The sequence below is a fragment of the Paralichthys olivaceus genome, chromosome 2 (assembly GCF_024713975.1).
Source record: "Paralichthys olivaceus isolate ysfri-2021 chromosome 2, ASM2471397v2, whole genome shotgun sequence".
In the NCBI taxonomy this organism is placed as follows: domain Eukaryota; kingdom Metazoa; phylum Chordata; class Actinopteri; order Pleuronectiformes; family Paralichthyidae; genus Paralichthys; species Paralichthys olivaceus.
In genome coordinates, this window is record NC_091094.1 from 8990166 (window position 1) to 9013918 (window position 23753).

Below are 23753 nucleotides of genomic sequence, written 5' to 3' on the forward strand. Positions count from 1 at the left end.
GGGAACGAGCACTGATAGCACTGACTGAGAGGAGATGGCAGCTAACTGGAAACAAGGCAGTTGAGTCATGAAAGGAGAGGAGCTGACTTATACATGCAGATATGTGGGAAAAACAACATTAATTTAAAATTGCAGCACCGAATGGCAGAGAACAGTGCTGACTAATGAATCATATTTTTATCATCATTGCAATATGAACATTTTGTTTGCATGCATCATGTCTTCACAAAGGATTCTCAACACTTTGGGGCAGTGCCTGAGCCACGCAAACCATAAAAGTTATGCTGAATGTTTTCACCGAGTTTTTAGGGCACTATCACATATACTTTGTCTGGTCCAGACATTTGGACTTTTCAGTTTAGTCCGATCTGAAATCAGAGGTGTGAAAGTTCCCACCAGATCATTTGAACCTTAAATCCATGGTCTGGAGTTTTAGTTGTGAAAACATCAGGCTGCATCTTCTGATCTACCCTTACAAACACAAACAAAGAGCAGAGATGCTGATGAAGACCAGTGAAAAGACAAGGTTTTACTTGAGTAGGCAACAGTGGCATCATAAGTGTAATCCAAACTTCACAAGTAAAAAGCCAATAACATCACACCATCCGTTCAACCATCTTGTTTTAAACAACCACAGTGAGCTTGTTAAGCTTACAGTGACTTATTATGAGGTGAGACCTGATCAGAGAGCCATCACTGCCCCACTTCATGTTACCTCAACAAAACATTTGACTTATTAGAGCCCTTGATGCATGCGACATGAATTCACAACATTTGGCCAATCAGATAACGGATTTTATTTCTGGTTTATTTTCATCTGGGAGGGGTTAAAGGATTACAGCAATTTCCAATGCCAACTCAGAATGCGTCACAAGCACAGAGCACTAGGCTCAGTCGTCTGTGCTAATACTGTGGCTTCACCGATGCACACAATAAGTCTCCACAACCTGTGCTCACATTTCCAGGCACTGATTTACAAAATTAGAATCTTTAAATGTTTTTACCTTGAAACTGCACTGTAAGAGTCTGAAAACTTCAAAAAATCAATCAAGCTTTCATAGGCTTTTTTTGCATTTCAATATGACTGTGACTAAAAGAGATTAAACATAGTGTGACTTTAATTCAAGAATACAAGAGTTGTTGAAATTGTAATAAATCAGAGAGCTATAGACGTGTCAGCTGAGATAACAAATGATGTGCTTTTTTGACTGGATAAGCTTCGCCTTGTCAAGGGCGCAGAGGAGGAGAAAATGGTATAAAGATTGATGGTCGGACTGTTGGCCCTTGGACATCGCAGACACACATCGGTAACAGTGACCTTACTGTAGCTCCGTTAACACAGCTCTGATAAACAGACATTCCTCTTCTGTGGTGGATACCCTCTACCTCTGATCTATTAAGATAATGCAGACTACTTCTCTCTTTATTTGTCTCTATCGCACCATGTCTGGTCAGAGCAGCTTCCCTGTGGTAACAAGTGAGAAGTGCTGCACTGGACAGACCTTTTGAGAACACATAGACTTGCGCACATTGCGATAACAAACACACTGTGACAGTTTAACACCCTCATTATGTAATTAATACCTGTGGCTGTGTCAATAGCCTGTAATGCCAGTGTCAACGCCCTCTAACGGAATCACTTACATCAGTGCTGCGTCTCCCCTCCTCCTTCTCCTTTAACTGTTTACCATGCAGAGGTGTGCAGCTCTGCAGCCCTCCTGCTCTGCTAACAGCAGGGGCAGGATCAGGAGAGAGTGACAAGGGCAGGAGGAGAGGAAAGACTGAGGTCTGCCACATTTTATGGACTGGTCTCCACCAATGATGAGCTTCTGTCATTAAAGGTGTGCAGCTACCTGAACTGGTCTTTTTTTAAAGTTACAGACAGGTGGGTTATACAGTGTTGGGACACAGAACTCCCGTAATATGTGATCAATGGATTGAAAATGTCATGGCAACAGCTGCTTCGTCCTCCTCGTTTCCCTCCTCTGTCTTTAGTTGATTTGATTTAATCTCTGGCCTTGAGCCTTTTGAATCGCAGCCAACAATGGTGACGAATGAAGGACTGTTGACTGGGCAGTGGAGCACCTTCTCTCAGGATGCTTATTACCACTGCCTCCGTGATACCATTGTCATTCTGCATTTTTCCTCATTGACAACAAATGCCATGAAAAGAGCAAAACCAACAATGTGTCAGTCAAGTCCGTTGAACCAGGTTTGTTTTTTTTTTGTATTTTCTGCTTTTAATACAGAACTGAGGAATAAGACGAGCGACAACAAAGGCCCTTAGTACATTGGATCTTTCAAAAGACGCAAGTCTGAAAAAAACTAGTCACAGAAAGTATTTTCATTTTTTCAAAATTCACCCTGTGTGCTGGCGACCTGTTCAGGGTCTAGCACACCTCTTGCCTAGTCAGTGTGTCAGTGTAGGCCTTTTCATAGGATTAAAAGTGTCAAACTAGAACAGGGCCATCAGTGTTTACATACAGTTTCACGCACTGGAAAATGTGTGCAACAGTGATGTGTTCTAGAGCCAAAGATGCAGATCCAATTGGATCCCCCAAAACAGGCTATATACTCGTTTATTTTCCTTCTTCCCTGTTATATACACTATATTTTTATTACATTAACTTTGAAGTAGTGCAGTGGAGAGCTGTTTTGTGTAGCCCCACCTCATCTCCGTCTCGTCTACATGTTTCTTCCGACAGAGTCTGAAGGACAGACAGGAGTAATTTGCTCGACTTGAACTGGCTCGCCTGTGGCGTGGTCAGAGGCAGCAGAGTGTGAAGGGGCTCGGAGGCTCAGATGAGTGGAACACTGTGAAAATAAATAACACCGCTCAAAGTTCCTTAACATTGCAGGTCTGCTACCGTTGCCAAGCCCCTGCAGTCTGTTCAGAGTCACCTTTCCAGTTTGAAGACGTAAGTGCAGACGACAAGTTGATGCATTTCTTTTTCATTAGAGAGCAGACGTTGACACAGGTAGCTAAAAAATGTAAAATGATTAAAGATTTATTCAGACCTCTGCCGAGGACACAGTCACTCTGCAGGATGGGACGAAGCTCGTAGATGAAACTTAAAATGATGTCTCATCATCGGATCACTTATTGCTTCAGTCACTACACCAAAGCAGGACGAGACTCAAGACCAAAAATAGCCCTGTCACATCTTACCACTGTTTTTAAAAGTTTAACTTTTTCTACTTTTTCGTCACAGACATGTCATTTCTGCTGACAACATGCTGCATGTGCATCTTTGATCATACTTGAGTGTTCTTATTTTCTTTTTACTTGAATCACGTACGTGCCACTGCAGAAACAAGATATGACATTATGTGAAAAAATACTAAATTCTCTACTTTAATCATAACATGTTCTTTCTCTGCGATCGTGTGCGTGTGTGTGCGTATGTGCGTTTGTGTGTGTGTGTGTGTGTGTGTGTGTGTGTGTGTATGTATGTGTATATGGTCCTCTTAGTGTGACTTTCCTAAACGCTAACAGGCAGTGAACTGTCTGTTGAGGCAAACTGGTGCAATTATTCTCTGGCACTGATTGATGACACGGCAAGCTCCGTCTAATGTCGAGAGTCCCCCACACTACATGCCCTTATGCTATGCAGTCAACACACATACACACACACAAACACATTTTGCCAAGCGCAATGAAACAGCGTCCAGCAGTAACTTGTTGGAACTGAGCATTCAAGGGTGATACATCATCAAATCCGCCTCAAATGCAAACACTTGCAAAGCCGACACGTTTCATAAATCACCTGAGGAGGCAGAGTATGTGTGTGTGTGTGTGTGTGCGTGTGTGTGTCTTGCTTGCATGTCCGCGAATCCTCCCCCTGCCCTGTTATCCTCCTGCAGGAATTGACCTCTATTTACCTGTCATACACCGTTACCTCCCCCAACGCATGCAAGTGCTCACATACACATAGACATACACACACACGCACACACACAGCTGCTGCAGTGCAATGCAGCAAGTCACAAGTATTCATTCCAGTTGTGCACACAGCTGAGAAAATGTTTGAAATATCTTTGAAAATCCTTGATGAAAAGTAAGAAAGAAGACAAACGTCCAGCAGATTTTTTTTTAAGTGAAATGTATGAGGCATTGCTTTGAAGAGGACACCACATACAGACGGGCAGAGAGAGTGAAGCTTTTAAAATCTGCAGCATCATGGATACTAAATGCAAAGTCTCATTTTACAGTGCTTTCAAACGCATATGCATGCACATTGACCCCCCCCAGCACAAACACACACATGTACACACACTCTGTAGGGGGGGTTGTGTAACATGTAGTGAGAGCAGGTAGAGGGGCTGTCCCCGCTGTGACATTGGCCTTGGGTAGCTGAAGCGACTCAGAGTGGAACAGATCCAGCTCCGTGCTTTGAGGTTGGGCTGCACCCAGACCAGCCTTTGAACTTTGCACGCGTACAGCCTCGTGTCACAGGGTAATTAGCATTTCATCGGCATCCACCTTCAAAGGCAGTGGGGAGAGCAGGGAGCGTCACTCACACACACTCATATCAAAAGGGCCACTGTCCTCGGTAACGTCTAATGTCACAGTTTGAAAAGCCACTGCAGTTAAACATCGGATGTGCTCAGGTCATTGAACCTGACGCTCAGAACAAATCACAGCTCAAAGACCCAGCCTTTGTACATGCATTAAAATATAGATCATAATAAGAGATTAGTAAGTCAATTAGTCATAAATGCAAGAATATGATTTGATATATTTTGATCATTTAGTAACATGGCACTTTTAGTCTCCCTATTTAGCATTTATAAGCAATATACACGGTTTGTAGTTGAAAAGCAGCTTAAGCTATAATATTTGTGTGGGTGTAAATATAGAGTATTTGTCACCAATTAAAACATCTCCAATGAAGGCTTATTTTATTTTTACAGTCATGCAATTTCTATATATCTACAGCAGTCACCGTTTATAGCTACTCACAGGAGAGTTTAGTTTTAATTAAATATTGCTTACAACTGCATTACAGTGTGGTGTAAAGCCTTCATTGATCGTTAGAGGGATTTAAACCATTAAGTCTTTGTCATTTTTACCAATGCCAAAAATGCAATGGTTCCAACTTTCTTTGTGATAATAAACTTTATATTTGTGGTTCAAACAGTTGGTGGGGCCAAAAACTTTTTAATCTCACTTTTCTGACATTTCATAGACCAAACAGTGAATCTATTAAGAGATAAAATATTCAAGAATAATCAATTCTGACAGTCATCATTAGTTGCAGCCCTGTTCTGTTAGTATGATTTCTAAAATGGAGCCAAACACAGTTTTTAACACTTCCTCTCAGGAATAACAGTGTCAGTCATTTGCAAAGTTATGAGGACCTCGAGCAGAAGTGTTTATTGTGACTTTCGTCTGACAGAAGTTTGGCGATCTTGTTATAAAAGTTGTTAAAAAGTCTGCACAGGGAGGAAGACATTTGCCATTGACAGTCAGTGCTTATTTCTTTTAAGCATGAACACGAGAAACGAATGACCAAGAGCGAATAACCATTAACCCTTTATTCAACATGTTCAACAAGTTATTTTGCGCTCCTAAACTTAGCCAAACCTTGTTTCTGGACTATGTTGTTCATTTTTCTATATTTAAATCTTTGAAAGAAACAAAAGGTCCTGGGGTCGACATCCACAGACAGGGTAATGAAGAAAGCAAGGCCTAAGAGATGATTTAGGATTTCTCATGCTATTTAATGACTAAGATAAACATACAAAAACACCAAGACTTCCTAAATCAAACTAAGACAAATTAATGATAACCTCCCACCCTGCAATCTGATAAGTCATTAATTTCTGCGCATTGCCCTTTTGATTTAAAGGAAAAAGGCTTGATTTGCTTGATTAAAGATTTGGTTTAACATTGCGTCTTAATTTTGTTGCGAAGCCAGGCCGATATGGTGTCAGAGCCCCTGCAGTAATCAGATGGCTCGGTCAAACTACACTTCCAAGGCTTCTGTCAGATGTGTGCTTAAGCGTAGCTGAAGTGTACTTAGGAAGAGTGTACTTATCTGCGCCTTGGCAGATGCGATGTGCTGCTGGTGTTAAGGCCAGTGTCTCATCAGTGGGGATCCACCGACAGAGGGGCTAACACAAGACCACCAGCTGCTTATGAGAGGCAGGCAGGCAGGAGGAAAGGGGGGATGATGGGAAAGACATGAGAAAGCGTGAATAGGAAAAGAGGCCGGTGGTGAGGACGCGAGGAGGCGGCTTGAGAATTAAAGAAGAAGGGGATCAGGTCAGCGGCAACGAAGGGGATTAGACTCAGAAAACATATTGGTGAGATGATGTTGTTTCATGGATGTGACAAGGTCAAGCTGAGCACGGCTGCAGACACAGAACACTGTGTACCATACGTTATTCATAAATGACTCAGCTGTGCGTCATGTTTGCATCTCTACGACATGGAGGAGATGGTCTATGTCGATGAAAGGGTTTACATATTTGTTTGTTAGGCTGCACATGTACAGTATTTCTCTTCCCTGAGGTGATGTGGTTGCAGAAAGAATTGAATAAAAAGAGCTTTGATGTTGCATATAGAACATATTCGTCCAACACAGCACCTCATAAAAGTAACAGACTATGATAGTAAATTTGTAACATGCAAATACAACATTACAAAAATCAACTGAAACTGAGAATCATCGTGAAACAAGACTAAAGTCACACAATCTACAGTCACAAAGTGCAAATCTTTACACTTACTTATATCAACATACTCACATTTGCTAATTCGCATTAAACACATACATGTAGTGGCGATGGGATTTATGAGCAGGAATTTGATATGATAACTGCTCTTCATGAAAAGTTATTTGTAGGTTTCATCCCAAGGGGACAAGAATGTCTGGACCAAATGTCACAGCAACACATCTGATATTTGTTGAGATCTTTCAGTTTTGGCTAAGGGGTGAACTGAATAACCAGCAGGATGAAGTTGGATCAGATGGAGAATGAAAACTAATTTTCCTTAGTTTTTTCCTGTTTAGCACAAATTGTTATGTAAAATTATTAGAGCTGTCAAAACATGAGATTCTCACGAGATGATTATCGTGACTGAAATAATGATATTGTCACAATATCTACAGAAAGTAAAAATAATAATGATACTATCAGGATAAATGTATTCTTTTACATTGTTTAATTTGCGTTGCATCTCATTTTTATAGTATTCAAATTACTATTTGAAAAAAAACAACATATTGATTAGATATTGGATTGTTGCAGCAGCTTTAAAGACTGTGAAAACATTCTTCAAATTAAACTCACAAAGAAGCTGTTACTTACACACACATGAACATCTGTCATGTCACCCGGCACAGACAGTGTGTCTGAATTCATGTTTTATTCAGCCGGAGTGATTCTCCCTCCCGTCACTCAGACAGGCTAAGAACATAGCCGAGCACGGACATGCCATCAGTTACCACCTTTCTTAATCTGCATGCACAAGCACGCAGACTTAAACACACAAGACACACAGATGAAAAAGTCTCAACATACACACGCATACATTGAGTTAAATTGCACCACTTAATTAACCACACACACACACACACACACACACTTGGATGTTCAATTCTTAAGGCACACAGAAAAGGGCAGCAAAAAGACGTAGCAGTTACGGCGAACCACTGACAAGGTAATTCATCACACAGCCAAATGGGCAGATGACTGACATCCAAAAGACAGCTACCTCATCCAAGGTTACCTGATTAAACATCATGATAATCGAGAGCGGAGTCGACACATTTCAACCTTTCAGTCTCACTGAGGAGCAGGGGAGCATCAATCCCTCACCGACAGCTCCTTTTGTATTGTAAGACATTTCTACTGAGCATGCTGGGATACCTCACCATCTCTCACGGTGAGTGTAAAGGACCAAATATTGCCAATAAATTATTAAAAACACTGTGTTTTTGACTGCCATGGCTGAAAGCCTGCAAAACGAAGAATAACAGGCTGACTCCAACCGAAACGAAACAAACAACAGTCGGCTGGTTACAAAACGCAGCACACTACACTGTAGAGAAGATCTTGAAGTCTTCCTCCTCCTGTTTCGTATTGACTTCAGTCAAGCTGTGTCAACCCCCCCCCCCCCCCCTATCGATTGTTAGTAGAGCCACTGACCTGTAAGCTATTCTCAGGGATAACAAGAACTACCCAAAATGGTGGCCTGGTTAACCGCCACTTGATGGGAATCCATTAAATCTCGCTGAGGGAGACTCACAGGCGGTTCTGCCCGTCCTGTGGCTGGAGGCTGGCAGAGGTGGCTTGTCAAACGTTCAACAACACACAGTGAGAGAGAACAGGAATGGATTAGCAGCCCACTGGCTGGATTGAATGGAACGGAGGAACATCTCTCGAATTGGCAGCTGGCGAGAAACCACTTTGATCGTCATTTTGTCTGCGCTCATTTTGGCCTTACATTTCAATTTGAGACCAACAGCAAAAACAAGAGCAGAGCAGTGTCTCTGGCATTATTTAGTTGTCGGAGCATTTTTGTTGGTGGTGTGGATACTATTTGTTTATTATGAGGACAATAGGGTAGATTAGACGAGAGGGTTGGAACTGTTTTTCTTTTAATTTAGTCAAAGATACACAAGGAATCCATGAGTATATCTAGGTGAGAACATAAAGAAATTACCTAAGGTACCAGGCTAACAAATATTTCTTATGGGATCAGTATCATATGCTGGAGCTGAGTAGAGCTGATGTTTGATATTTACTGGTACATTGATATTATCAGTAGCCCTGGAGCAAGTCAAGCAAATTGGCATCTAACCTTAAAACAATCTTGAGGCCCACCAACAAGCTTTAGCTAAAGAAAACAAAATAAACCCAATCTGCTTATTAAGACTGTGAAATGAGTTTGAATCTTTTAAGAACTGGATCTTGATTAGTAGCATTTATAAGATTGAGAGTGGTGTCTGTGTGGGTTTTCACCCAGGTACTCCGGGTTTGTCTCTGTATATCAGCCCTGTGATAGACCACCTCTGGCCCAATGTCAGCTGGGATTGGCTCCAGCAGCCCTCAATGCAGGATAAGCTGTATAATGATGTTAAAACATGGATGCCCATGCCTCTAAAACAAATGAGACTCTGAGGTGATATGATCAAATCAGAATGTACCAGAAGGTTCATATTAATGCTATATAAAATGACACATACCATGTGAAGTATTGCTTTAACTATAATAGTTAACCAAAACCTTTATTCCAATGTGGTTTCAAACAAGCAGACTCATTTTACATGGGACAAAATTCTTTAGATACAGTATTTCTGCCTCTGTATTCTGGAAAGGTTCGAGTCAAGGACAAAAGGAACTTATGTAATATTCAACTCTCACAGGATTTCACTTGTTTTGTCCATATACTCAGCTCAAGTCCAATTTATGGTTTCTGCTGCTGTGCAAAGTTTCCAGGAGAGAGAGTTGGCTCTGCAGTGGGGCAGCTTTAAAAAAACAAGCACACAGCAGCAGCAACACACTGTTCACCGAGCTCACTGAATGTCTTCTGCCTCACTGCCGATGATCACCACATATGTGGCCCTGCTCGTGCTTCATTTATTTAAGTCTGCGTGTTTGTAAATACTGTGCAATAGCTTGTCTTTGTTACTGTTTTATTTTTTATTCAGATTAAATCCATCTTTTTTTTGCAGTATGAGCAAAAATACAGCAAAAAAAAAAAAATCTAGTTGCTAATCTTATCTTGTTCTCCCTCCTGTTGAGACTGGAAATCTTGAACCATGGGAGCTGGTGAGGGGGGTCACAGGTGTGGTGAGGACGTAACCTGTAACAGAGGCTCGACATTGTGCTTTCTGTCCCCTGCTGAGCAGCTGGGACACGTCACTGCTCTGAAGCGTACAGACTATATCTTTTACACAGTTTAAACGTGGTGTGTGCAAAAGAGACCGGTGGATTGTGTCTGAGATTGTTGGATCTCGATGGCACACAATGTCAGCATGAACGCCAGTGTCTGGACTGAATGGATTCAATCTCTTCCTTGATTTTCATCTCTGTTCTGCCTTTTTTCCCCCTGAGCTCATATCCCACTCGCTACCCCTCCCTATACTGCAGCCATTTTTCTTCCCCCCGCTGTAACAATACCTTAACAATACCCTTCCAACCTCTATTTTTCCTCTGTACCTCCAATATTCCTTTCCCTTTTTTGTATTCCCTCTCCTCAGTGTTCCTCTGAATACCATGCAGCAGGCAAAGAGGTATTATAGAAAAGGCAGAGAGAGTCAGATTGCAACAGAAGAAAAAAAGAGAGCGAGAGAAATGACAGCTGGCTGGATTCATCACCTGCTAGACTGTCGGCAAGAGGAATGACTGCTGCGTCTTAGCAGTTACAGTAAAAATCACTGTACAGTCATGTATATATATGCACAAGACAAGCTGTCTTGTTCTCAGCTATGAATAACGGTTGTCAAGGAATATTCTACATTTGAGTATATAATCCACTTGTGGAAAAAAAAAGAAGACATTTTAATGTAAACATGATTACAGTGCCTGGGCCACTGTGAGAACACTGACTGAAGGGAGTCAAACAAAACACCACTTTCATTGATTGAGCATATTAAATGGAGGTCCAGCTCAAAGCAGCACACATTTCAACAATAACCGTGTAGTTAATGACAGCAGAAAGATCACAGCCCATCTCAGCAGCAAAGGGAGAGATTTACTAGCCCTGTTTGGAAATACTTTTAGTTTGTAAACTAGTGTGGAACCTCGAGATGACATTTTATGAAAGCTAGTTGGGCCTCATGGAGACATAATGCACAAAAAAAGAATCACCATTATTACGATGATTGAATGTGAGAGTGGGCCGAACGTTGCCTCATGTCCTGTTGAGCAGTGGAGGAAACACTATGAGAAAAGATCCTGGTGGTCTTGGAAATAGTTGTAACTCGTGTGTATCTACCCCCTATTCATTAAACTTTGAACTTTTACTAAGGATTGAAATTCTTTCTCAAGTGCTTCAGGCATTTATTGCTTCACTATTTGTGGAATTTATCACGTGTACAATAAATGCAACACAATGAATGTCTTTCAGGAGGAACACTGTTTGAAAATGTGCACCCGTATCACCATATTTAATCTTTTATTGCATGTCCCATCCTTCAAGTGGATTTTTGTCTGTAACCACTCTGATCCTTCACCTTAGTCAGACAACAAGTATGAACTATTTCTTTTCTAGTATAACATGACCCATATGTGTTCAGAATTACCCTGTCACTTACAATGGTTAATGCCTAACTGATATTTCTGAGTCAATTTACTTTTACGCTCCTTTTACCTTTTTTATAGCTCAGATGTTTTGCAGTACAGTATGTTGTGTAGATAAATGAGATTTGTGACGGTTTACTGTAATATCGAGTAGTCAGAAGACTCTTCGCAATTCAGCATTTCAGCTAACAGAAATGAACAACTGCAAAGGGACCTATAAACAGAAGACTTAAACCACAGCACAGCACTCAAAAAGTTTTATGTTTGTATTTTATGCCTGTAAAGTTTTATGTCTGTATTATGGAACCATTTTTGTTTGCATAGTTCCATGATGGAAAAACTGTCCTGAGAATAGAAACATCACAGATATAATTATTGAGTAATTTGTACCATTGCCTCATGTCAAACTGAATTGAATCAATTAGTCAGTAGAATGTTGATCATTGATCATCAGGTATATTATTATTATTTTCTTTTTCTTATTATTCTTTCGAACCCACTTATACATGTTACATGCTCTATAACTAAGGGATTATTGCTGTTTTACTTTTACTTGACATCTTAGAATTCAAACAATTAAACTGTGAGTGCCTACAAAATAGTGTACCACAGATCCACACCGTGCCAAAAGGCTCTTGATTAATGTTGTATAGCTTTGATTATATTAAACATATTTTTGACTTTTCACTTTGTTCAGAAGTTCAGGTTCAGACAATTGTAACATTTAACACAGTTAAAGAAAACTGAGTCATGTCGGATATATATTGCGTGACTGCTGGATTGTAGACTTCAGTAGGTGTAGCTATAGGTGTCCCTAATAAACTGACTGTGTGTGTGTGTGTGTGTGTTTTAGAGAGAGAGAGAAGGAGAGAGAGGGAGTCATTGAGAGAGTGTGAGAAGGGCGAAGCAGTATCATTCACTGTCACTAAACACTGCAGTCTCTGGCACGGTTCCACACACACACACGGACATGGACACACACAAACAGAGGGACGCAGGATGCATAATTCATAGGATTAATCAAAGGCAGACGAAAGCCACAGTCTTTGGGTCCACCAGGACACAGTCTGACACACACACGCATGCACACACACACACATACATACACACACACACACACACACACACACACACAGTGGTTCGTACTAGCCTGGCAGAAGTCTACAGAGGGTAACAGAAAGAGAAAAAGAGGTGAAGAAAAGGAAAAGATGTGGAGACAGAGCAGATAATTTTTCAAAAGGCTCCTCCACTTCCCTCCTGCCTAGAGGCCGTCTCTTACAACTTCCACTTCCTTTTTTTAGTTAAAAAATAGTTCTGTCTAGACCAAAAGAGACAGAGGAGTGGAGATAAACTCCCTGAGCTCGCTGGCTCTGACTTCCTGTTTCATTTGCCCCTCTCTTTCCACGTTTTCTCCAGAGTACACCCACAGAGAAAAGGGCTTTTGTGGGAGCTTGTGCTCAGAATCCAAAGTTTTAAAAAATGTTTTTGGGCTGCGTACTGCATTAATGTTTTATGAAATGCAGATGACTAGTGCCCATAAGAATTTAATAAGCTATATTTAGCACTGAAATTAGACTCTGATATGATCCAAGGTAAGTCCTTTTAAGAGGGGGACTTACTTCTGGGGTGATGGGACATGGTTGTGTATGTTTGCTTGGTGCCACTTTCTCTCTCCCCCCCTCTAGGTCTCTCTCCCTGGGCACAGCTGTAAAAAGCTCAGCTCTTAAAGCTTTCATATCTGTCTAAATCCAAACCAGTGTTCCATGATTTATTTATCTGCCAGAGACTAGAAATCCACCAACATCTGCCCTTCTTCCACAAGATGAGCCTCGGCCTTGCGGTGGTTCTCTGGGCAGGGCGGTCACACACATACAGATACACACACACGTTCACAAATAAATGGGCACACAAGTGTTAGAAACTGAGATTCACACACACAGAGACACGGGCACATATACTGTGCACTATCAGTAAATGACTGGGGCTGCGCTCAGCCGTCCAGGTAATGCACCTGTACAGAGGAACCTGATAAATCCCTGAATGCCGTAGTCTTATCTGCCCGGGCCAGATTTAAGAACAAGGCTCAGGTCTTTTTGTGTGTGTGGCGCCGTCTGTCTTTCTGTTCGTCGGCTCTGTTTATGTCTGTCTCTCCGTCCGCTTGCTGCAGTGCTTGAGACTGCAGTCTGTCTTTCCCAACTCCATTACTTCTGCCGTTGGAGTTGATAGGCTATAAACTCTCCTCATTATGAATGATTTCTGGCTCTTTCCTGCTCCGTCACCTTCCCTCCCTTATTTTATTTTCTGCAAAATGTCTTTGGGTTGAAGCGAGGTAACTGTCCTCTCGTCGTAGTTGAACTTAAAGGTGCACCAATCAGTATTTACATTTTAACAACTTAATTGTAACGACAGTGTGTAACATGAAAGGCATTACAAAGTCTCTCTCTATAGTGTTTTTAGCTTCTTCCAGCTAATTATTTTGGTTTTACTGTGTCATCGCTCTCATTAGCAGAAGCATAAAAAGAACAAATATTCTTTGTCTGGTAAACAAAAACACAATTCTAAATGATTGCTCATGTTGCACTGTTTCAGTTGAGTGTGGATACTCCACCTGAGCTTGTTGGCCTGGTTCGGTTCAGGTTCAGTTGTGTTATCCACACATCAGGCTCGTCCAGGTTTGGACAGAAAGTTGCAGCCCATGTCGCACTCTCTCACACTAGCACATTATAACATTCTCAACTGTTATTTTTTATCAACGTTATTGCCTTCACAGCTTTTTCTGCTGCCCCCTGTGCTGTATGGAACATAATTTAACGATCAGTATACTATCACATCACGGTCCTGGAACCTGGAGGCATTCATAAAATTTATTACAGCAAGACGGTGTGAGAAGGGAGAAGTGAGGAAAGTAGGGTGCGAGGCAGAAAATCCTAACATACATCAAACACGTGAACAAGGCTGCTATTGAGTTCATGAGTTTAATGACCCTCTGCCTGTGCCCTTGTAAATCAACTGAATTTATGCTCTTAGTTCCCTGCAAATTAGTTTGATGTAGATTTATCCCCTCAGTCTTACGCCCCACCATGTCAGCCTGCCTTGACTCTCAGAGAAGATGGAGAAAAGCTCCACTGATGTTATTTTTGGCCATGTTACATAATAAGTCTCTCTTCCCATAAAGTAGTAAGAAACTGCACTGTTGGCAGGCCAGTCAGCACTGAAGCACTAATTGTGGTGCATCACAGGCATGTTTGAGGATGTTGTAGTTCAAACCTAGAAGCTGTCAGTCTGTCACGGAATATTAGAAAAGTTTTGCTATTGATGACGGCTACAGCATGGAAAAACTGCACCTGAATGCTGCACAGCCTCAATTCTTGAGCCGTTGGAAAGTCAGAGCTTTGCCAGTCCAGTGGAGGCAGACAAACCATCTGGGGCTGTGGCAGTTTTCCCGGTTGTAAAGTGGATCTGTGAACCTGAAGTCGGTCCAGTAAACAGATAAAAAGTCTCACGCTGTTTGGAGGATTTGCATTAGGGTGATTAACCAGCGTAGTGATTATAATCTGTGTAAACATAAAGACAGAGCAACCCTCAAGTTACTGAAATGTGATATTGATGGAGCAAGAAGAAGATAGAACTGGAAATGATGGTAGAAGTTGGACTGCAAAAATACAAGTCACCCTGGGCCCTATAGGTGACATTATTAAATTACTGCTTGTTTTATCTTTACAAATTCCACAAATATCCGTCTGTTTGTGTTTAACACATCTCGAGAACCATTCATCTTATCAGCTTCACACTTGCCATGATTTCATTGTGATTTGGACACGCGATTCAATATTAGCAAAATTTTAATAAACATGTGACCAGTGCTCTGTAGCAGTCAAGCTTCAACAAACTTTGAATTTTCTGATGAACAGCTCTTTGTGCAGCAGCGGTGGTGAAGCTTCAGGATTCTGTGGACTGAGTCCAGGCCTGGTGGCTCGTGATTTCAGAAAGAAAGCTGTTACCAGCAGCGCCACAGAAACAGTCCATTCCACATAGACAGTTCTAGAACAGGTACTGCACTACATTAAAACACAAAGAGCAACTAAAAGAAAACTGCTGTATAAATACAAAGTATTTATAAATACAGCGATTTAATTTATCGTCAAAGTATATGCCTGATATCATTTTTGGGGGTTAATTTATGAATGTTTTTTATTCAGTACAGTTATTTTTTTATTAAACTTGCGACTCTCACCAATCTGTTTCTCTAGTCTCCTGCAGGGCATCAGCGATGCAGGATCTAATCATATTAAAGTCAGTTAAGTACATTAATGGCTGCAGATGATCATAAATCATATGAATGATTATTCATCTGTCACCATCTTCTCTTTTCCTTTAATCTCTTCTTAGATCTCCCCACTCGACTTGTGGGTTTATTTTGCTCCATCTCATAGTTGAACGCTGATTCACCCCGATGTGTTATATTATTTTTCTGTGTCCACAGCCTTGTCTATTGACAAGTTATTACTCTGGAGGAGAAGAGTTGAGGATAGAAGACTTGAGGGGTGAGGAAAAAGGGCAATAGGGACAGAAGTGTGAAAGAGAAAGTGGAGGGAAGTGTGTGAGTGTGTGAGAAAGAGAAGAGAGCACAGGGATGTGGAATCACACCTAAGAGGAGAAGATGCCGAGAAAGAAATAAATGAGAAAAGATGCTGAGAGAGAGGAGAGAAGGACATGCCCTCTTCCCAGTAAAGTCCTCTGGGCTTCTGGCTAGATTGCTTTATCTCTGACTCTGGGTTGGGGATGGATGGAGAACATGGCCACATCCAGGGAAGGAGGAGGGGTCAGTCTGGAGAGAAACCACTCAGGTTTCACCTCACTACACACCTCTAGCGTTCCATCAGAGAGCCAGAAAGCTGCAGACCTGGCGAGATGATAGCCCTGTCACCTTCGATCAGACCTAGCAATCACATAAACCATCCCTACCATCGATAACACTCTCTCTCGTGTTCTGACTCTGCCAAGATACCTCTGTGGTCCTGTCACAGGCGGCTGGGCCTCTCTTATTGGAGCCCCTTGTCCCAAAATGTGCCAAATGTAATAAGAGCACGATAGAGCTTGGCTCCACGTCCAGGCCTGGCACCAGAGCACTGAGAAGGAAATTATGTTTCTGAGTTAAATTGGTTTCCTGGCATGTGATAAGTTGGGGAGAATTTTTAATCATGACCTCATGAAAATATGTCAGTCTCCACAGCTGCTATCGTTTCCCCCCATCCTGTCAACTCCCAAACCCCCCCCCCCCCCCACTTCCTGCTCCCATCTGATTCTTGCGTCTTTCCTCTGGCTCCACCGTTCTTAAAAAAGTAAAAAGATAGCGAGTGTAGGACACCTTTGCTCCTCTTCCAATTACCTCACCAGTGTGTAATCCTACCGCACCTCACCTCTCTTCCCACTCAGTCTTTTTCGCTCCCTGCTGCTCTCGCTCCCTCACCTCCACCCACGCATTTCTGTTTTTTTTCATCTCCTTCCTTCATCCCTCCAGCCCTGTTAGGCTCCATGGCTCACCAATTACAGCAGCAGTAGGCAGCGAGCTACAGTCACTCCCACAGGCAGTCTCCATGCATGCAGGACGCATGCAGCTGACTGACATGACACAGGGTTTCCTCCCATAGCCAGTCCACCACCTGAGGGAGTCTGAGCAGCAAGTTATGACTCTCACTTAAGACTTAAATTGTAGGGTTTTGGTGTAAAAGTTTGTGAGTGTGCGTGCCTGTGTCTTTTTAAACAAAAAAATTAATAGCAAAAATGTAAATGCTATTTTCTGTCACAAAACAAGATGTGTCATACCACAATGACTCTGATATCCAAAAATATCATTTGAGTCCCCCATCTTTAACAATGTTAAAATATAATATAAAAACATTTAGAAAATATTTAAGGTCATCTTTTAAAGCCCATAATTAATATATATATACCATATTTATAGCAAGACTACTCTATTTTACTCCATTATCTCTGAGGGATGGTCAGTTCTAATGTCTTTTCAGGAGAAGTAAATTAGAACAGATATTTTTTCACTCCCAAATTGCAGAGGCGATGGCAGGACATGTTTCAGCCCTGGGTAGAGCCTGCAGTCCACCTTTCCAATCTGCCTTCAGCTGCAAACAAGGCAGCATTTGGCAATCTGTATCCTGAGAGGCAAAACCCGGGGCCTTCTAAAATCCTTCACTGTCGTGTTAAAGCTTAATTGCTGCAAGTGCACGGTAATGAAGGCCACTCAGATCGAACATATACACATTTGAATCATCTCAGAGCTTCTCTAAAATGGGAGCAGGACACTAAAGGAACAATGTTGAGACAAAGATTTAGGGGCAACTTTTGACGTGATTTTTTTACAGTGCAGCAGCAACTGTCTACTTCCCTTCCAGCTTTATTCTAATCTGATCAAGAGAAATTCAAGACACTTAAGCAAGTGTACTAAAACGTTCATCATGTTTTCTCATGTCAGTTGGAGATTTGAGATTGAAGAATATCTGTGATAGTGTGAACAGAAGCAGAAATTGATGATGAAATGATACTAATTTATGAATAAGAATAATAAAGTCCATACAGTAAATCAAATTCTCAATCTGCCTTTTCCCTGCATCATTTCAACACATCTGTCAGTCGTCACCCCTCGGACCCCTGTTAAGATTTTCCTCCTGTCGGCCGCATTAACAACTAAAAGGCATAGTTTTATTTTTGTGTCAGTCTCCTCCTGTGTTCAACCACCTTCTGTGCCTGATGTCAGATAGACAGGGGGCTGCTGGGAAGGCGTTGCAGGGGTCTGCCATTAAACAAAAATTAATCCTGACGTGCACAGCTACAGGCAAGGCAGCGGCAGCGAGGGGAAATTGGACCAAACCCACCAATTCATCATCCTGCCTCAAACAGTGTCAGGTTTGGAAGCCCAGCCAACATGCTAAGAGCTGCTATATGCTCTCATGTGGCCCCGTGTGCACAGACATCCTCCCGTGTCCCTCTGCTCTCATCCAATCTGCTGCCGTTGGCTCAGGAACCAATCAGGAGCGAGGATCTCTGTCAGAGGGACTGTGTCAAAGTCATACCCTGTGAGGCAAGGCTGCATTAAAATTCATAGTGGGCTGAAGCAGCAGCCTGAATACAGATCAGCACACAGCTCCTGTCCTGCAGCACAATGAGGAAAAGGGGCGTTTGTACATACAGACATACCACGCCACCTAAATAGATGTAACGACAAACACACATCACGGGTGAGAGCAGCAGCAGCAGCAGGCTGAGAGAAGAAGCGTAAAGAGAGATGGAGGAGAGTGGGAGACAGAAAGAGAAAAATGGAGAGTGAGATTCTGTTATACAAGGCTGTTGTGTCTGTGATGTGCAGGAGCCATGATAGGAGGGAATATCTATTTATGACCGTTTGTGTGGGCAGATGTGGGTATAAGCCGTTGCTATTTTCTCCTATCGTGTGTAAAATTGTGTAAATCTCTTGTTCACATCTCTTGTTACATTCAGTATTGTTTAATACCATGGATATATTGTTCTGTAGACACCCTACAGCTGAGAAACAAATCAAGACTAACAAATCAAGTTTATTTGTTATATTTTACACATTAGAGTTTGTTCAATGCTGATAATAGTGGGAAACCATTAATGAAATTGAACAACTTCAGAGCCAATAATAAATCTGCAATATTATTATCCTCCAAATAATCATAGATTTATTGATTGATTACTTGGGAATTTTTAGTTGCTGGTTTCAGCTTCTTAAATGTTACTATTTGTACTTTATGTATTAATATTTTCAATTTATTTTTATAATTTATATTCTATCCCATCACTACCTGGGATTTAATCTAAAGCTGAACTATGTTTCCTGTAGCTGGGATCTGCATAACATAACATAACATATCATACTGCCTTGTAACCGAGAGATGCAGATGTCTGCTAGTTTATTTATTTATTTATTTTCAGAATTACACTTAGACATGCTTGGGTGCATTGTTAGTCCTGGCTGGACTGGAATTTAGATTAAAGTGACCTTAATCTTTCACCTGACTCCACCCAATACTCCTCTGCCATGTCACAGTGAGCTGATAGTGTGTATGTGAGAGAGAGAGAGACCTATGACATTGATTGCCAGACATGAATTATATGTTGTGACGTTGAGAGGAGACAACAGAATCTGCGACTGAACTCATGACCTGCTTAAATTTGGCAATGCACCAGGGAACAATGGAACGCAGCCAGAAAATCCAACTTTGTGTCATTAATTTTTTGTTTCCGTCTCACCAAATTCCATTTTAATTCCTCATTCTTCCAACACATGAAGCATTTCTCTCTGAATGCAAATTAAACGTCTCTGCAAGCACATGTGCTCACTGTTAACTCCAGTCGCAGTCTAACAGCCAAAAGGATAGTCTATATTTACCTTAATGCACGAAGGAGCTGGCAATTCATTCTGGACATATATAAAAATTGAAGGGTTTTTTTGCATTTTAAGAGGATAATGATCATTTTTTTATGTGGCCCTACTTTCTGCCCAGATTAAGACTGAGATAAATTAGCATGTCTGCACAGCATGTCTGAGCCAATCACACACAGTCATGTCTCCATGTCTACAGTCTTTCTCTAAACCTAACCACACTTTCCTAACCCTAAACCCTAACTTTAACCTGAAAACATGTCTTCCTCTTAATTTAAATAAACCTTTAATCATTAATATTTTGAGCTCTTGATTTTGTCCCCTTAATGTGAACAGTGTGTAAACAGATTTAGGGTAATGAGTAATGCCTGGACCACACTCACATATACACACGCAACAAGTGGTCCGTAAGACTCTGTTGAGTCAGCTCCTCAAGAATCAACATCTCGTGCTTAGGCTTTTCCCCTTGAATTCACTCCTCTGAGAGAACAAGCGGTATGGCAGCACGACACGGAGCAGGAGAGAGAGCGCCACTGGCTGTAAGAGCGAGGCGGAGAGAGGGACAGCAATAACTGTGACTGTTGCCACCTTGACACTGTACAAGAAGGATCAATAAAACAAAGTCAAATATTTAATCCTCTGTGGCTCCTCTGTTCAAAGATCTGTAGGAAAACTGTAAACTGTCCGAATGAGAGCAGTGGAGCAGGCCTCCACTCATTTGTAGTAAAAGTTGTCTTTTAATCTCAGACACTCAGTCAAAGATACAAGAAAATGGATGTGGACGTCAAATACAGACATGAGACAAATACATTAGGAGACAACATTAACATATTTCTATTCAGTTTATAACAGCAAACCAAAACTGAATGTTTTCTGCATAAAAACACTTTATAAAATATGATGGCAATCAGGTTTTTAAATATATTCTGTCTACTCTCCAATACCAATATTTCATATTGTGTTTGGTGGGCATAGGATTTAGTGCATGATATGACAATTGACAGAACTGCTAATTACAATACAACAAATAAAATATAGCCAATATAATAATTTTGAATATGTGTCATGTAAATTCACTCTGGTGACAGATGAGTTAAATTGCCTAACTATAAGTGAATTCAATACAATGTTCATAATATATAATATTTCTCCCTATTGAAATTAGTGCCATCATAATCTCTATTTTAGTATTAATGTAACAATTACATTTCTCATAATATATCAAATGTATGATCATATTTTCTGTCTTGTGTGATAGAAAACTACATGTCACTGGGCTAATTCTGTTGTTGTCAGAGAATCGTGACAGTCTGCAGAGTCAACCTCACGGAGAGCCCTAGCTCTGCACTTTGTTAATGTGCAATATTTCTACCATGCTACAAACGAGGCACCTTTACAAGTTTAAACACCAAACAATCATTTGCTGATCACAGGAATCCCTATAAATATGTCCAATAAAACACACCCATTCATCCTCCGTTTGCATCCAACATATTCACAGTAAACTGCTGCTTCAGTGAAATGTCAACGAGATGAAAATGAGAGGAGAGTGTTGATTCTGGTTTTGTGGGGAATTTATAAGACGATCACATGCTCAGTGAGCACTAAAGCTCTGGATTTTGACCATAGATAGCGACAGGCTTTGATAGTGAGAGCCATTGTCGGACGGATCCCACCAGATTGGAGGAGGATAAGCTGCTTGGGGGATGTGGGAGAAGCAAAACGCTTTTGGGCACTGTCATTTTTCTAGAGAGGGTTTATCCATCATTGCTTTGATGATGGAGTTTTAATTATTAGACGATGAGGAGAAATGGGCTGTGGAGAGATAAGTGATAGGATAGTCTGTGGGGCATTAACCCTCACAGTGTGTGTGTGTGTGTCTGTGTGTTAAAAATGAGGAAGCATCGTCATTTAATTCCATCACTGTCAGGTGTAATGTTACAAGTTAGTTCAGATCCAGAACTTGATGGTTAGTGTTACATGAGCATTGTGTTATGATAACCACGCTGTAAACCTGTTTGCTGCTGCAGCTTTCGTCTCCTCCTGCCTCCTCCTTACACGCTAAATGTATTGTATTGTTAAGGATTAGTTCTCCCCCATCGTTCTTGTTGCTGATTCTTTAAGCTCAGTTAAAGAGCAGAGCAGCTAATTATCAAACTAATATCTAACAACATCTAGCTACGTTATATGGAAAATATATGGACAGTGTCTGATGCTTGATGTAAAGGTTTCTCAAAAAGTATTGAAGCCTACTTGGTTAGTTAGTTGTATCCATTGCAGTAAAAACACAATAACAAGGTTTTAAACAGGGTATAAAGTACAAGTTTCAATATATTTGCAATAATGAAAGGTTAGTTAGTTTAGTTTTTTGGAATCACAAGAACAAATATATTACTTATACATTATGTTTATAAGAACAAAGAGAAGACATGCAAAAAAACAATTACACATATTGTTTTGATTAACTGATGATATTTTGATTTGTTGATGACATTTCAAGAAATAATGAAAAAGCATCGACAGGTCTTGAACATTTTTATTTTATTAACACAGCAATACTCTACCTGATCTGGTAGCAGCTTATTCTCACATTGGAGAAGAAAGACACTGACATTTTATTCCCAAATTTTACAGAGTAATTGCAGGAGGAAGGGAACACACAGAATGTGTCCATGTTTAAATTAGATACTGAGGTTTTTTTTAATCCTGTGTTCATAGCTGTTAATCTCATCACTGCTACAACCAGCCTGAATCCTGCACTGACGCACATCGAGTTTCATAAGGTTGAATAATCCTCACGTGGTTTCAAGAGGTTAAAAATATTTTAAAACAAACACCTAAATAATCCACGTGTTCTGAGAAGCCTGTCGGATGCTCTCACCCAGCTTTTAACTGCTGCTAACCTGCAGGTCTCACAGAGCTGAACCTTAAGTGCAGCAGAAGCTTTTACATTTTGCAGCCAGAGACTTAAGTGTGTCTCTCTCGTTCCTCTCCCTTCTGTCCCTCTGCGGGTGCCCATTTCAAGTCTGGCTGCCTCATCTTTGTCTGTCTGAGCTCATATCTCGCTCACTGTCACTTTCCGTTCTCACCCCATCTATCTGTGTCTCTCTCCGTCTTCTCATCAACACCCTCATTCTCTTACTTTCCTTCCCTTCTCTCTGCCTGCCTCAACTTTTACCTCCTGCGCTCTATTCCTGCTCTGAATCTTTATGCACGGCCCCTTTTTTTCCTCAGCGTCCCTGTCTGAGTGGCCCTATTGCTCTGTCTCTGTAGAACAGTGTGCTGGCTGTCAGTGCCCCAACGTCATGGCACATGGCTGCGGCATCCTGGCTATAAATAACTTGGTCTCGCAGTGCTCGGTCCAAGACAGGACTGAGAGCCAGAGGGAGAGCAATCTGCTATCTCCCTCAAGAGATGCTCGAAGGAGAAGGTGCAAATAAGATGCCAAACTCTGCGCCACCAAGACCTTCAATGTACTTGATGGAAAATAGCGATTCTGAATTTAATGATTCTTCTAGACGAGGGCAAACATCTGCTCAGGAAACAGTTCAAGTACTAAGGCTAATAGTCTCTAAATTATGATGTGTAAAATAACTATATTCTCCTTCATCCACATGATGCTTGAGAAGTTACAGCCTCGGTAATCAACTGTGTCAAATCAACAGTTCGTCCAATTTTCTTTTTTTAAGTTATTATTCTTATTCTGGACGATGAACTTGCTTGACTGATGTCAGTAAATCCATCTTTTTAAGTTGAGGTGTTTTTTACAGAGCGGTAATTGAGAGCTGTGAATTGGATTCAGGTCATTTTCACATCTGCACACCGCTTAGTGTCAAAGGGACCAAAAAAAGATGCATCATTGCTTTTTTAGTTCGTGTCTATTAGACACTGGGCATGTGGTCAATACCTTTCAGTCTCTCTGTGATGACTAAAAATACTTGGAATTAAACACAAGCACAACACGAGTTCTACTTCTTTTCATTTCATTGATTCACTTCTCCATTAATTCCATTTTTTCTGGTGGCTACTTCACAGCTCAATGATTTTACAAATCAACATGCAGCTGTCAATGGTGATA

General features: G+C 41.1%; 1 protein-coding gene across 4 annotated transcripts in view; it reads left to right on the plus strand.

Annotated features, from left to right (window-relative positions):
- The window catches only part of slc12a5a (solute carrier family 12 member 5a), a 130662-nt gene that overhangs the window by 62149 nt on the left and 44760 nt on the right, over window positions 1-23753 (plus strand). The window lies entirely within an intron of this gene.